This window comes from Zophobas morio, unplaced genomic scaffold (assembly GCF_036711695.1).
Source record: "Zophobas morio isolate AGI-343-1 ecotype UQ-CSIRO unplaced genomic scaffold, CSIRO_AGI_Zmor_V1 ptg000276l, whole genome shotgun sequence".
Lineage (NCBI taxonomy): Eukaryota > Metazoa > Arthropoda > Insecta > Coleoptera > Tenebrionidae > Zophobas > Zophobas morio.
In genome coordinates, this window is record NW_026972380.1 from 239,874 (window position 1) to 255,187 (window position 15,314).

The 15,314-nt window shown below is 35.9% G+C and overlaps 1 long non-coding RNA gene across 3 annotated transcripts; it reads left to right on the forward strand.

Moving 5' to 3' along the window:
• The first annotated feature begins 3,945 nt into the window (after positions 1-3,945).
• On the forward strand, positions 3,946-6,670 carry LOC135119605 (uncharacterized). 3 transcript variants are annotated; one of them, XR_010278288.1, is made up of 10 exons: positions 3,946-4,269; positions 4,322-4,453; positions 4,766-4,815; positions 4,867-4,944; positions 5,014-5,030; positions 5,176-5,280; positions 5,848-5,974; positions 6,070-6,097; positions 6,151-6,538; positions 6,594-6,670. It is a non-coding gene; the product is annotated as an uncharacterized LOC135119605 (long non-coding RNA). The 3 variants fall into 3 exon arrangements; XR_010278289.1 differs by lacking the exon at positions 5,014-5,030 and having other exon boundaries at positions 4,867-5,013; positions 6,070-6,150; positions 6,207-6,538; XR_010278287.1 differs by lacking the exon at positions 5,014-5,030 and having other exon boundaries at positions 4,867-5,013.
• The last annotated feature ends 8,644 nt before the right edge of the window (positions 6,671-15,314 follow it).

Below are 15,314 nucleotides of genomic sequence, written 5' to 3' on the forward strand. Positions count from 1 at the left end.
TGTCGGTGTTACATTAGTAGGGGTCTGTTTTTGAAGTGTTGATAGAGCTGTTTGATTGGGTGGTGTAGGTTTTCGGGGCTAATATTTGCAGCCATGATAATTGGCGGTGTGCGTCTCACCGCAATTAGCATAACTGGCAGGACTTTCTCGTACTTTCGCACTGTGCAGTCAAATGACCATCGCCAGATTTAACGCATCGGGGGGCTGTAGAGCAGAAAATTGCGCTGTGTCTAATTACCCGACAGCAGTGGCAAAGTTCGACTCGATTACTCTTTCGGAGGCTCTTCCACCCTAACCTGAATATAGAAAACCGTATTTAAATCCAACAGTTTTTGTCGAGCACACCTCGGTATATGAACTAACACCATCGGAAAAGGTCGCTTCGTGCGTTTCCCATCATCAGTATCCTCGCTGTGCCTTGCGTGCGTAAGTCTTCCTCGACGATTTGCCGTCGAGATCGCAATAGAATACGCGAACAAACTTTAAAGGCTTGTCTTCTGGCTGGTAATTGATAGATGAAATGAGGCAGCGCTTCATTACGCAGAAGCCTAGTGATGGCTCGTCACTCGTCTGCTTTTGCTGGAAATATTTATATCCTTGATGTGTATTTCCTAGGCTTCAAAATGCTGTCGACGCCGTTGGCTAACAGAAGTGATACAAAGTGATTCCACTTCTGTTTTACGCAGAGGACTAAAGGCGGATCTTATTATTACGCCTAAGTGAAGCAGCAGCGAGAGTTGGCTCGGAGTCGCTGGAGGTATTCCGGGTTTTGGGAGAAGTATTGCAAATCTCTAATTCAAAGCTAACTTAGTGCTCTCTATCAGACATATTCGTGTCTTTGTTACTATTACTAAAAAAAATTGAGTTTTTAGTGATATTACTAACAAGTTTACTGGTAGGATTGATACAGTCATTAAGGCCATTTGCACAAGTATTATTACTAAATTTATTACTACTACTACTTCCTTTTTTTACTGTATTATTATTATTACTATTATTAAAGTTGTTTTTATTAGTTTCGTTATCATTCTTTTTAGTGTTCTTTATTATAAAGCAATCCCTTCACTCCTCTTTCCAAGGCTCGTTAAATATTAAGAGAGCAGACTAAGGATTAGCATCATTAATTATAAGAAGAATTTTCTACCGGCTTTTTGCGTCTTTAAGCCTTGTTTTCTATAAGAGACTTTCAAAACCCTGTAAATTCAAATTAACAGCCTTCGGCTCTTTACGAAGCTCCTCAAGAGTAGCTAATAAATTTTCAATTGTCCTTCGTAAGTCGACTTCCAGAAAGAGGAGCTTATTTTATTAAAACAAACGAACAAAAACAAGCAGCAATCCTTTCCTCAAAATCAGAGTAAAAAGAAGGGACGAGCCAAAAAAACAAAACTTCACCTTTATGAAGTGAGCGTGCGCCCTATATAGACCTACGCATCTGTGGCCTGAACCTATGAAAAACCATTAACTTCACTCCTGCAGATACAATAAAATAAGTTCCTGACCTAATGACAATGCATCTTACTTCGTGCGCAATCACAAGTCACACGACGGCCTTGTTCTGGAATGGCTTAATATGCCTTTTTTTTAAATGCTGCTATTTTTTCTTTTGAAATGTGTTAATAGGCATTTAGAATACCAGTATCACGAACTTAAGAACTTAAGAACTCTTGATGAACGCCCGCTTGCAAATGCGCAGCGATACGCTCAAACGCACTCTTGCTTGTAAGCCTCCACACTTAAATGTATATAAAAAAAATAATAGTATGAGTTGGGGAAACTGTATATGAAGTAATTATCTAAGTTATTGGTAAACATTGCGGTCGATTTTACCTAGCATCTGCACAGAACATCATTAAAAATACCTGTAGAGAAATTACAACCGGAAAATCTATTTTATTATTTATAGTTGATTAACCACCTCGGTCGATCCAGCATTTTTAGGCTAGAAAGCTAGTAAAAAACAAAATTTACAACCCAATAATTATTTTCAAAAGTTAAATATTGAGCCTCTATTTGAGAGCTTTCTATAAAAATCCTTATTTTTAAGTATAAATGAAAAATGAAGTGCCGTTTTTAACAGAAGTCTTATATGTAATTTACCGACCGAAGAGGTGAGTTGCCACCGTAGCTCAGTAGTTAGAGCAGTGTCCCACAATCTCTATAGCGGTTCGATTCCCTTCGGTGTCAACTCGCATTTTCTGGTTAGGGTGGTTACGTGTACAGCTCCCCTATATACGAAATTCTGAAAGTCTCTCAAGACATATAATATACTGAGGAAGTATCACTAGCGACGGCGAGGCTAAGTTTTTCGGTTGGCGTTACACAAAAGATCAATTAACTTAATTTCACGTGCGCGCTAAAATAAGGCTAATTAAATTTCGCTTAATAAGTTTCTAAGTTTTAAATGAACGATAACGACCGCCTGCTAGGAAGCTATGTCGGTTGAATATACCACTTTTCTTTACTTTGAGCCAAAAACATCTTTTTTTCCTCTCTCTAATTTTTCGTAGAATTAAAGGTGTAATTCGTTACTTCTGGCCATTTTTAGAAGCTAATAACTAGCGGTCTTTTCTTATAGTTCTATAACCTACGAGTCTCTAAATTACCTAATGAAGCTAAATTTGAAGCCTCCAGGATCTTACTTTGTTTTTAACAGTAAATATACAAAAATTGCATTAGGTTCATAGCGGTGCCTGTTGATATAAATTATATATTAAAGATACAGGCGCGTAAATTTAGCTGTTTCCTTATATACTCATAGTTTTTATGGTAACTTGCTAGAGTAACCTCCTTTGGAGAAGAATAATGTACTAGAGGTCTCAACATTTACTATAAGAGAAATAAAAATTTGTAAAAAAAAAAAAAAAAAAGAAGAGTTATTTATGTAAATTGTCATGTAGTTGTGTTTTAAAGATTCCTCGATAACCAGTCTTGGAGGATTAAAACGCTAGTAAATTGCTATGATTCATTCATTTATTTAAAAAGGCTGTCTAAGGTAAATAATTAATGCCATTAGATATAAAAATTGTACGATAATTGCACTAGAGGGCCATATATACATACATTTACTCTTAATAAAAGATTTATGGGATTTTTTTCCTACTTCGCACTTCTCTGTCTTGTAGTTGTTCATTTTGGTCTGCAGGACTTAGTGATTGATTTTAACCTCAAGCCAAAACCAGACAAACAAAACAAAATAAACTCAATTAGTGATCTAAAGGGTCACTAATAACACGAAGTGTTATTTGTTAAAATAAATTGGTTTAGCACATAATCATAGTCTCCTTCGTCAGTTTTTCTAAGAAAGATTAGTTTGGGTATCAACGTCTTTAATGATGCCGGAACAAAAGTTTTCCCAAGCTGGAAACCTCTTCATAGGAATTTGCTAAAACGTCAAATTGTCATTTGTTTAATAATATAAATTGGTTCTAAAAATTAAGATTGGCGAGCTCTAGACAATGCCATGCTGTAACGTATTAGCTTGGAACTTAATCAGTTTATAACGCAATCAATATATAAAATTTCGTTTAATCCCTTTAAGAAAAGATTAGTTAAATTATCGAATGAGACGCCCTTGTTGCGTGTCTTTAGTATCTTTCTCATGAGCTTCATGTCTCTGAATATAAAAAAACTCCTAAAAATAACAATGTTTATATTATAGTCTTTGAATATGTCATTTTTAAAAATTAAATTTTTTTGCTGCTAAAGTAGCGGTTAATGTTGACAGTGCATTAGTCAGCTCAAAAAGAACTAAAAGTCAAATTGCCAATAAATGGCGTCATTAATTCGTGCGTCGCACCTTAATCTGTACCAGTTGCCATGCGTACTGTAATTCAATACGCGTAAAATATCCCCCTCTGTTTTTTTATTGGTCTTGAACCCCGGAAACTAATGTATTATAATCCACTATTAAATTTTATGATACGGTTATCAAGAAAAACTCAAGGCCCGATAGGAATGCGTCTGATGACCTTAAAGACTCCCGAAGAGCTCAACCTAACACTAAAATCACTAAAATAAAAACGTCGGCCGCGAGCCATCCTATTTATATAGCGTTTTGTCCTCGAGCAGTACATCGCCTTAAACATTACAAAAAAGAAATTTTCGGGAGAACTAAGGGAGGGGAATATTTAGATCGCAGTAGGATACACACAACCTTAATCCTTGTCTGGTTTTATTATGAGTGAGCAGCTTGCTCTCTAGGAGCTAATAGAGAGATGAATTTAACCTTTTCGTAGCGCGCGAATTAAAATCTTTTTAACTAAGTTAAAGGTAAAAATTTAGTTTTTTGAATAATAAATGCCTCAATTCTCACAAAAAAAAGATTGGGGATCAAATTAAGCAATTTAATAGAAATTTTATCGACTTCGTGGAGTCAAATCTGTAAGCAATTTGAATCTAACCGGGCTAAATCAGAGCTATGTTTTCTTTTTGAATTGCGCTGAATCCTTCAGAGGCATGTAAAGTTTATCATCTTTGTTAGGAATGATTTAAATTGGACTAGAGTTTGCAATTCTTTCATCGCCAAAACCACCTACTTTAAACTTTATTTGTAATGCTTCGAGCTTTTTACCTTTTCCTTTGCATTTCTCTTAGATTGTTGTTAGCTATTTTCAAATTAATATTCTATTAGCTTAATTTTTTTCTTCTATAATGTTAGTAAATTTCTCTCTACCCAAAGTTATTTGTAATTCTTTCTTCTGGTAGTTGGTAACTACAACATTGTTTCTGGCCAGTCTGATAGTTTTCCTACTTTCTTTTTTTTCAGATCTAAACGCACCCAGGGGACGCTATCGCAGTAAATGTGTTGTTATTAATGTCTATCTTGTCTTTTATTAAATTCTTGGATTTCTTATCCTTTTATAACAGCTTTTGGAGCGTATACTAACAATCGGACCGCTTGGTTTATTCAAGATTGCTTTAACCTGCTATGGGCCGTATACTTCCGTAAAATCTTACTACATCGAATGTTCTTATTATTCTACACGTATTGCTTTCTCTTCATTACATAAACAGGTTTGTTGAAAAAGGGCGTAATGTTTTTTACTTTTTGCTACATACTCGAATTATTTGGCTCTAAAAAAATTCCACAATCGATATATTTTTTCAGCAATACCGTTTTGTTTTTACTTTTTGTATAGTTTTAGCTTATTTAAAACATTAATTACTTTACATCAGCTTAGGACTATAATACACCCTTTTCCCTTAGTCAAAGCGAAAACTTCGCCCTTATTTACTATTACATTGACTTTTCTATATTGTTTGTTTAACGGGCTTTTACAGGTACTTTTTTGTTCTCTTTTTGTTTCTCTTCCGTAATATATATTTATATGTATGTTGTGTAAACTTAAGAGCTTATCTTTAACGAAATATTTCAGTTTTTGGGTGGCGATATTCGATTTTTATTCGGCACGATTTTCTTTATCTTAGCACTGCTAATTAATTTCCGGTCAGATAACTTTTTAATAAAATCGGTGGTGTACTTTTTTACTTTAGTTTTTTGTCTAACACTTTTTTAGTTTAGCGTAAACGTAAAAGTTCAGCTAACAGCATTCCAGAGGACAGCCTTTTTTTTTTCAGTACATCTCCGGTACTCTCCGGAGTATTTGCTACCACTATATAATAAGAACTTTTTTCGTTAAACTCTGGTGGCCTTAAGATCTTTTTTATGAGGATCAGTGTTGGAAACATTTTGTGATTTTGAAGAGGCCACAGCTGGCAGTGTCATATGATCGCACTCTCTTAAATAACCGAAAGTAGTTAACTTGACCCTAAATTAAGCGTTACAGTGTGCAATGCGCTTAACTGCAAAGCCTGTGCGGGGACTATTTATTTTTTTTTGATTGTAAGGAGTGTTTGCTTTAGTCGGGCTGTTGTCTCGCCTTATACACCACTTCATCAAAAGAAAAAAGGGCAAACTTCTCTGGCGAGATCTTTGAGTGAATCGGCTTCTCCTTGACCAGCTGCACACTCCCTGGTAGTTTTCTTCCTGCAATATTTTCTCCTTTTAAACGTTTATAGACTTACCAACGTGAGCCTTAGCTTTTGTCTTATTTACTTTTTGTAACTTAGCTCCCCGCGCCTGGCACCGTCACCAGTGGTATGACCTTCATATTATAATTATTCCTATGCAGCATACTGTGATCCACGCAGGTATTTGACTCATTTAGACCACTATCCCCGCAATTGCAAGACCATTATACCCTTAGTATGGCAGCTGAACTTTTTACGAGGAAATTGCGGCTTTGGATTGTTCTAAATAACCCTAACCTGATGGTGTAGAATATGACTCCGAACTTCAGTGAATATGCACGAAAGCTCTGTTTTATCTAAATAATGGATTATTTTTTTGCTCTGTATCGCTTAATAAATAACTTTTAACTAATATTTTGAGCTTGACAGGTCTTCGCTAATCTTACACCATTTAATGATCTTTCCTTTGAGCTGGTCAATAATTATTTAAAACAGTCATATTGTTTCCAGGGTAAAGCGGTACTGAGTGCTCTTAAATGTAATCTACTAGTAAAAAATTCTTAATGCGGTATGCTTCCTTTTTCTTCCTTTTCCTATCATCCTTAAATTATTTCTTGTTGCAGATATGTTTATAATGCCCACTTTATAAGAGGAGACAAAAATTACTTAACGTGTGCCATTAACACTAAAATAAAGCAATAACAATTGAAGATCAGTTATAAAATTTTTTAGATAATTTTCTTTAAAAATTTATTTAAAAGGCTTTAGTAAACAAGATTTACACCTCTTTTTAAGAATTCCGCCGTCTTCTAAGTAGAGATGAAAAACCCTTCAGTTATTAAAAAACCTAAATCGGGTCAAGTGGTAGACATTTTAGTTCGAAATAATTTTTAAAGTAGAGATTAGAAACGAAAATGCTCTTTATACGTTGCTCGCTGTTACCCTTAAAATACTTCGCAATTTAAAAGTCAAAGCATCTTCCATTCCGTTCCCAATCCCCATATCTTGTCGGTTCCGGCCCTTTAGGTCCGTCTACTTCACCGGTCTGTGGATTGACGTAGTATTCTAAGCTCCTTAACTTTGACTTGCTCTCGCTAGGTAAACATTCGGAGTACAAATTTTTATTTACTTCTGTATTTGTGGTAACCGCGTTTCTTAAAGAAGCATTCAGCTTGTAAAAGCAGTCAGAAACACGACTTATGACTACATAATTGAAATTTTTAACTTTCAAAACTGTCTTGCAAGAGAAAAACATTGAATTAAGGTACATCAAAGCACCACAGACTTTCGCTTTCACCCTACTGAGGGTCAAAAACTATATTTTGCGTTTATTTGGTTACTTGTATGCACTCCTGAAAAAATTCGAGGAACCGGAGCAATGAACTGCGCGCTCTACCATGCAAGTAAGCTATTGTCATTCTACACAATTTTCATCACTTTTTTTATTTATTATTAATAACATTTTGCGTTTCTCGGTAAGTCGAGATGTTTTGAAGTCAGAGTGACTTGGGTCCCAAACGGTTTTAATCTTATTAAGATAAATTGTTTTGTAGTGGAACAAAAAGAATAGCAAATTTCCTATTAAGAAATAACTGAAATATAAATTTTAATTTCATATAGATTCGCTAGCTAAAGCTTAATTATATTACATATAATATTAACAAAATGAGTTATTAAAATACATTAAAACTGTTAGATTGCCCACACACCAAAAAGTGGGCGCACAAAAGGAGTAGGAATTTATATATCCTTTCTTGCTCGTATTCTTTGTAAGATGATCTGACTTTCGTCAATTGTTTACGAGTTTGTTTAAGTACACTTCGCCTTAAATTTAGTACTAGGTCTTTAACCTTCCGACTGTTAAACACATTAGGAGGCATGAGGCAAAAGGTGGTTAAACTTTTTACTACTTGACCACCTAAAGCTACTAAAGGAATACTTGTATCCTTATGTTTATTCATCGTTCTACTTTAGTAGAACAAGGTAATTAGCATTTCTACATTGTTAGTTACCTTCTAGTAACGAATCTAGTTATAATCCAGAATAGCTTACAACTTTATGGCGAGTTAGCAAAGGGTTGCTAGTGGTCAGTAACGAAGGTTTCAAGACCTAAACAGTGGAAGGCTCGATAACTTCATTGAGGCGCTATTAATATTCCTCTTTAAGGTTACCTGACAATGGTGAAATTCTACTACGTTTCTATTTAAATTTCTACCCCAGTGGATAATCAACTACCACAACCACCAGCTCCTTACCAGGTAATTTACGGTCTCCTTATACATTTTTAAGAGCAAGGATTTTAACTAAACAATCGAGAGGACTTAGCATTTAGGAAAGAACCCCCTACTACTGCTTCGAAAGGTTAATCTAGTTGTCGTCTGAAATTGAGGTCAAGTAGCTCAGAAGTGAACATGAATAGGGCAAAGTACTGTAAGCAAAATGTGAAATGGAAACCCCAAGGGCGTAGATTAGTTTATGCAACCTAGTGCTGAATATCCGGCTTCCTAAGTAGAGAGTACTTGACGAGTTTGTAATACCTCCTTGCAGGATAAAAATTTACTATATCGGCTTTAATTTAAAATCTAGTATAATGTGACCTTTATCATTATTTTTTTTGCTGGACTACCTCTAGCTAAGTTCCTTAATATACGTATGGAACTTAATAGGTTGATGTTTTCCTACCGGTAAATTTAGGTGTGCTTTTACTTATGGTTGCCATGTGGGAGATAAGCTGAATTATCTCGTGGCCTAACTAGGCTAACTTGCTATTTTAACCTATGAAACTAACATCATCCCACTATCGCATTTGCTTTTAGCAATGATCTACGCTTCACTGAAAGTACTTCTAAATAAATAACTTATTTAATGTAATGATAAATAAAGAAACCAATACTAACTAAAAATCCTATGATGAGATTGGAATGGAGTCAATTTACTTCGTTTATCCTCTAGTCCTCGATACTATAAACAAGAAGGCAATATGTTAAGTGAACATGAAATCATGGTTAGGTTGACCGCTAGGGATGTGCTAGAGGAAGTAAGAAATAGTAGTAATTGGACAAGAGGATACTTTGCTATTAAACCTAGTAAATTACTTGATTTTTATCTGTAAAAATAGAGACACCCCCACCTAGCCTAATTCATGGGTGATTCTACCGCATTTAAGAGTAGGTACTCGAATATGGTGGTATTCCAACAAGGCTCTTATTAGTATCTATTTTTAAGACCTCTTCTAGCTTACCGCCATTGTTAAGAGTTTTTTTTTTCTCAACCTATAGAATCCTTTTTAAATTGCTAGGCAGTAAACATTAGGCAAGCAAGAACAAAACATCAAAGAAGCTATTATTAAAAAAACAAACAAAGAAACTTTAGTTTATGCTACAAGCGAGTTTTACAACCGTTAGCTGCTTTTCTAATTTCATTCTATTAAGTGAGGGTCTTGAAGCCACGACTTCCTAAACGATCCATTGCTCTAGCAACGAGAATGGATGCGCGTTATCTTCACCAGATAGTAGTATACATATTAAGAAAGAAGCAGTATCAATACAAAATAACAATAATGCATATTATATAAGCATAGTAAAATATTAATACCACTAAAATAAATTAGATAAACTAAAATATTTATCATATTATCCATCTAATAGGTTTAAGAAATGTTTTGGGTTTGAGTACTTAGTGTTCCAGCGAGAGTCATAATTAAGTCTCTATTATAATGACTACTGGCTCTTAGTAGGCCAGTTTTGCAAAATTTAATAAAAATAAGCTTGAATAAATCGAAGGTTGCACTCTCGATGCGGTTAATCGTTTTTTGTGCGCAAACCAAGGAACATCCACTACCACTATCAAGGTGCAATTTTGTAGTACTTGAAGTCGTTTTATATACGCTTGCTTGAGGTAAAGACCCAGGCAGTAGAGGCGTAGACCATCAGTGGAGGTATCGCTGATTTATATATTAAAAGCTGGTTTTATAAACACAATTTGCTTATCCTGCTTTTTATAGGATGTAAAACGGTTATACTTGTTAGATTTTGTGACGACGTAAGAAAGCTGCCGAGTCCAGCTTAGTTTGTTGTCGACTATAACCCCGAGGTATTTAACCTGGCCGTCTCGATGTTTAACTAATATGATAGGTATTTATGTTGTTGATAATTACATAGTACTTTAGGATGCTAATTCATTTATACCCAAATTAAAGAGAAAATTAAAAAATGATTTTTCAACAAAGTCCTTAGTACCATTATTAGACAACATAATGAATATATACACATGCGCCAAACACGAATTGAACAAAAGGCGAACGGTTCAACATTTACACAAAAAGGGTTAGAAAGCCCTGTTTGCTAATAATATCAAGTATGACCGCCTTATCGTATTAAAAAAAGATGTAAAGAAGGTATACTACAGTCTCATTGGTTTACTACATAATATAGCAGATTGCACTGGACTGGATATAGTATATGCTGTTAAATTCTAGATAAACTTATCATAGTAATGATGAATCACATATGACCGCTGCTAAAAGAGTTTTAGGTTTTTTTTATATATATGTTAATATGTTAATTAAAATTCCCATTCTCGCGTAGTGTTCAATTATAGCGCCTAAAAAGGTGATAACGAAGAATAACAAGAATTATATATCAACAGTTTTATTGCGTTGCTCGCCGGATATACAAACGAACACGCAGTGAATCAACTACCACACAAAAGGCCCGAACCTCGCGCAAGCTTCAACGCTCACAAGAAAAAGGTTTCTTAAGGGTATTTTACGGAAGCTATTTATACTTTATTAAACCGAGTGACATGCTAAGGTTATTTACCAACATTCGGGGACGTTAAAGAACATTCTACTAACATACATATTACACAAAGGACTAATATTTGGGGAAAAAAATTAAAAAACGGACAACGGAGAAGTAATGTGAATTGACTGCTATGCTAGTGCGTCATGTGCTGATAACGAGGGCTACCTTGACCCTATATAATCCTTACTACTTACAGAACTAAAGAACAAAAATCGTCTAGCAATGGGGGATGCACAGCAATGTATAATACTTTTGTTGAAACAATAGCAATAAAAACCTTATTGAAGAACTACTACCTAATTCAATACCAAGGTTACGTTTTTTGCGTTGCTCTCACAAAAGAATGAGACACGTAGACATAGCATACCACCACTTTAAAATTAAAGTACATTAAGCTGATATACCAAAACCTTCAATAAGGTTGATATTGCTACAAAACCTTTATCAAACTAAAACTCGAGAAATTACTATTTGATATTTTGAATTGTGCATTACTTTTTACTAAATGTATAATTAAATGAAGTTATAACAAGAAAAATTACTATAAAAGGTAATTAGTTTTTCGAAGTCGTTATTATAGTAAAATACTACGGAACTCTTACATTGGAATTAATTAAACCGAGCCTACCTGATGAAATCACTGTTTCTGCCCTTTCACGAAGGAAAGCACCAGGACCTGATGGAATTACTAACGAATGCCAAAAATACTGTCGCCGGTGGCGGTTAACTATCTCTCCTGTTTTGCTACTTCTACAACGCCGCTTGGCTCCTTCCCAACGAGATAGAAAACGCCACTGTGGTGATGCTATCTATGACACCGCGGTCTACAACGGACCATTAGCCTTCTTTCAGTGGTGGGCAAAACTGTGGAGGCACAGGTTGGAAGAGTTTTTAGAAGCACACAAGGCGCCTCAAGAATTCCATTTGGATTTCGAAGAGGTCACTCAATGCGCAACAATGTGCTTTGTTGGGTAAACAACTCGGAATTTCAGTTATAAGAAATACAAGGGCGTCGCCTTTCTCGATGTTAGAGGGGGGAGATTCTGACCGCTATGGCATGAGGGCCTCCTACGCAAACTACGCACATTAGGTACTCCGCTAGCCCCCAACAGCATACTTACTTCTTTTCTATCCGGTAGCACCTTTCGAATGAAAGTTGAGGCTACGCTGTCGCCATAACGTCGACTAACAGCTGGTGTTCTGCAAGACTCTCTTCTATACGCCCTGCGGACCCTAACATTCGCGTTGTGCTCTTTGCCGATGACATTGCAGTTTACGCGTCCTCCAAGAGCCCTTTATAATTACGGCAACGCGTGCATCATAATTTGGAAACATTTGCCAACTAGCGTCTGCAGTGAGGAGTCACCATTAAAGAAATGAAAAGCAAAGCGACCCTCATCTCAAGAATATGCATCACTCTAACTTCGCCTTTAACCCTGGAAGGTGTTAAGATCCCATGGGGCTCTCTGGTCAAATACTTGGGCTCGTCATAGATAAGCGACTAACTTGGAGACAACACGTAGCTCGTTACGAATAAGGTCGAAGCAGTAATTCACACTCTCTGTCCGCTGCTGTCGGCTAAAAGCACAATGTCTCTGCGTACTAAACTGCGCCTTTTTAAATTATGCGTGCGTCCTATTACGTTCTACGCATTTGTTGCTTAGACATGAAAAATTGTCGACGACTGCATTCTTCCAGACGCAGCAAAACAGGCTCTTGCGATTAAGGGCTGACTGACCTTATTTCGTGCGGAACAATATATTACATGACAACCTAGGTTTGGAACGACTTGAATTCTTTTTTTCCGAAATGCAACTTCAGTTTCTTTTGACCGTGTTAATAGGCGTTCAAACCACTAGTAGATTCAAGAACTTACATGCGAACCCTGAAAAGGCTCATGCTTTCGAAGACCCACGATGCTCTATAAGCGCAAATTACAATTTTGTCTTAGCTTTTTAACACATATGTATAAATTTCATTGTGATATGACCTGCCGAAACTTAATACGGTCTAAGCCTAATAATATAAATTAGTTGCAGGGGCAAGCAGTTGAGCTCAATTTTATGAAGCATCTGCACAACTCATTCAAAAAAAAAAATAGAAATCAAGTCCTCAAGCCCTATTCTATTAGTGTTTTAGTTGAAGTTATCAAGTTACTAATTAAAATGGGAATGATACCCAAACCCTTAACCAGCTAAGTGATCCTGTTGCTTACTGAATGATCTTTGGGTTAAAACCTTAACTAATGAACATTGACACAAAATTAAAATAAAAAAAAAGTGATATCGGACTGAACCTGGCAGGGTTCTTTGACTGTGAAATCTTGAGCTAAGTTGTCATAATACGAATGACCTTCCATGGAGGTAGCTAAGACGTACACTTAGATCATTTTTAGATTAAAATGATGTGATGCTAACTAACAGTATTCACACGACTATTGCGTGCATAGAGCAAGTCACCTATGTTTAAATGACTAATAATTCAAATGGTTTACAAGAGGGATGACTGCTCTTGGTTCTTGTTGGGTAAAGCTATATTAGTATTTCTTGCTAAAGTAATAATGGCTATTTCCTCTAAGCTCTACAAGAGTAGGTAGGATATTAATAAACAGTCACGTTCTTAAAGGTTTATTTGCTAGTACCTATTCTATATTGAGGCGATGATTGTTTAAAGGGTGTAGTAAATCTATAACAAGGGTATATTCATTGGCATCGAACTGGACGTCTTTGTGAAACTATGAACTCTAGGGCTTAAACTTAGAAACAGGGCCTTTGATATTGACGATAAAATCAATCTTTCCTCAGGGACATTGACAATTTTATTAAACCATACCTGTGGATAATAAACATTATAAGAAAACTGGGAGATACTCTAAGTACATCTTGTAGTGAAGAATGCTCATTTAACACTTGTCTGCTAACGCTACTGTAAATGTAACGCACCTAAATGTAAGGTTTTCTATGAAAATGACTGGACGTCTTGTATAAGAATAATATTCAAAGACAAATAAACGTATTAAATAGGAGACAATAAAAGGAATAACAAGTATATCAGAACAAAAACGAACAGATTAAAAAAAAACGCAAATAGACCAACAGACCACTAGAACAGAAACCCGTGGAAAGAAAGGGGAACCCAGACCATGAAGAAGATAAACACCCGAGTTTCTCCCTGTGCATGTAGGATGGTCTATATACTCATGAAAAGACTGACAAAAGTGGCTAAGTAGCTACGTGCACTAATTAGAGGTAACTTAGGAAAGGAAGGGGCGGTACCTTCAGCTTATGTATCAACGCTTAACTTTGTGGAGTCTACGACTAAGTCTGTTATACGGTGGGAGCTGATAGTTTACAATGCTCCCTGTATCGATTCCAGGTGCTTGTTGTAGTTGCTACTAGCCAGCTGCTTGGTCTAGTAGTTATACCCCCTTCACAATAGCTCTGTTTGTATTTTTAAGATGAGTTTTCTATAATTTTACCTTTCTGGTACAATCCTATGATACCCTAATAAGTATCATGTTTGTACTAGTTGTTCTATAGCAAACTTGCTAAATTTACAACTTACAACAAGTGCCATACTTAATTTTTCCTTATAAAAGGGTAGTTGCATCAGAGTTCTAAGCCAGTTAAAAAGTGTATTGGAATTGTTTGGTGAAGTAGCATAATGGCAGCAATTGTAGGCTCAAGAGGCTCGAATACATAAAAACCCTTAGATATAGTGTCATCAAAAAACTGGAAAGCGGTTTGACACATGCTTTTTAATTAGGATTTTTGTTTGCCTTGCCCGGTCTAAAGGTTATCAGGGCTCGTACAAGTAGTTTTACTGTCTTATTACTGTCTTATCTCTGCGCGTACAAATTTATAGAATGGTGGGTGTTAATGAACGGATCACTCATCAGCACGCGGTTTATGAAATGGAACCACTCTAGTAAATGTACCAATGACCGAATAATTACTAAATTTTAGCGTCGTTTAGCGCACGTGGAAATACAAGTGTAATTTAGTTTCTGTTATTAAGTTAAAGGTATAAATAGTAATTTCGGGGGTATTTTAAATCGCCTCATATATATATATAGTTATTTCGCTCTTCTGGGTAAGGAGCTCATGATCGGAGTGGCCTCTAGTCTTGTTCCTAGGGTCGCCTCCCACGGCGATGATTTTTGGCGGTTTTCCATTACACCAGACCAAATGGTGGTCCCCACTTTCTCTGTTCTTTGGGACAGTCATGATAGTGCAAGTTTTTTCGAGCGGGCGTTCGTGCCTGCTCAGTTGAGATTAAGCAGTATATTAGGCTCACTTATATATTATAGAACCTAGCTGTAGTATGTTAGGTAATAATAGTAATAAATGTAGACTAAATTTCTAGCTCTCTGCTTTGTGTCACTTCGTCTGTTATTTTTGTTCGGCTTTGGGTCCCGTCTATAGGTCTGTATTGGTTCGTGTTAGGGCTATTTATAATTATTGTTATAAATTCTAATCTATAGGATTAGCACGTACATAAATATTGATCATCTATAGGCGGCACACTCGAAACCTACCT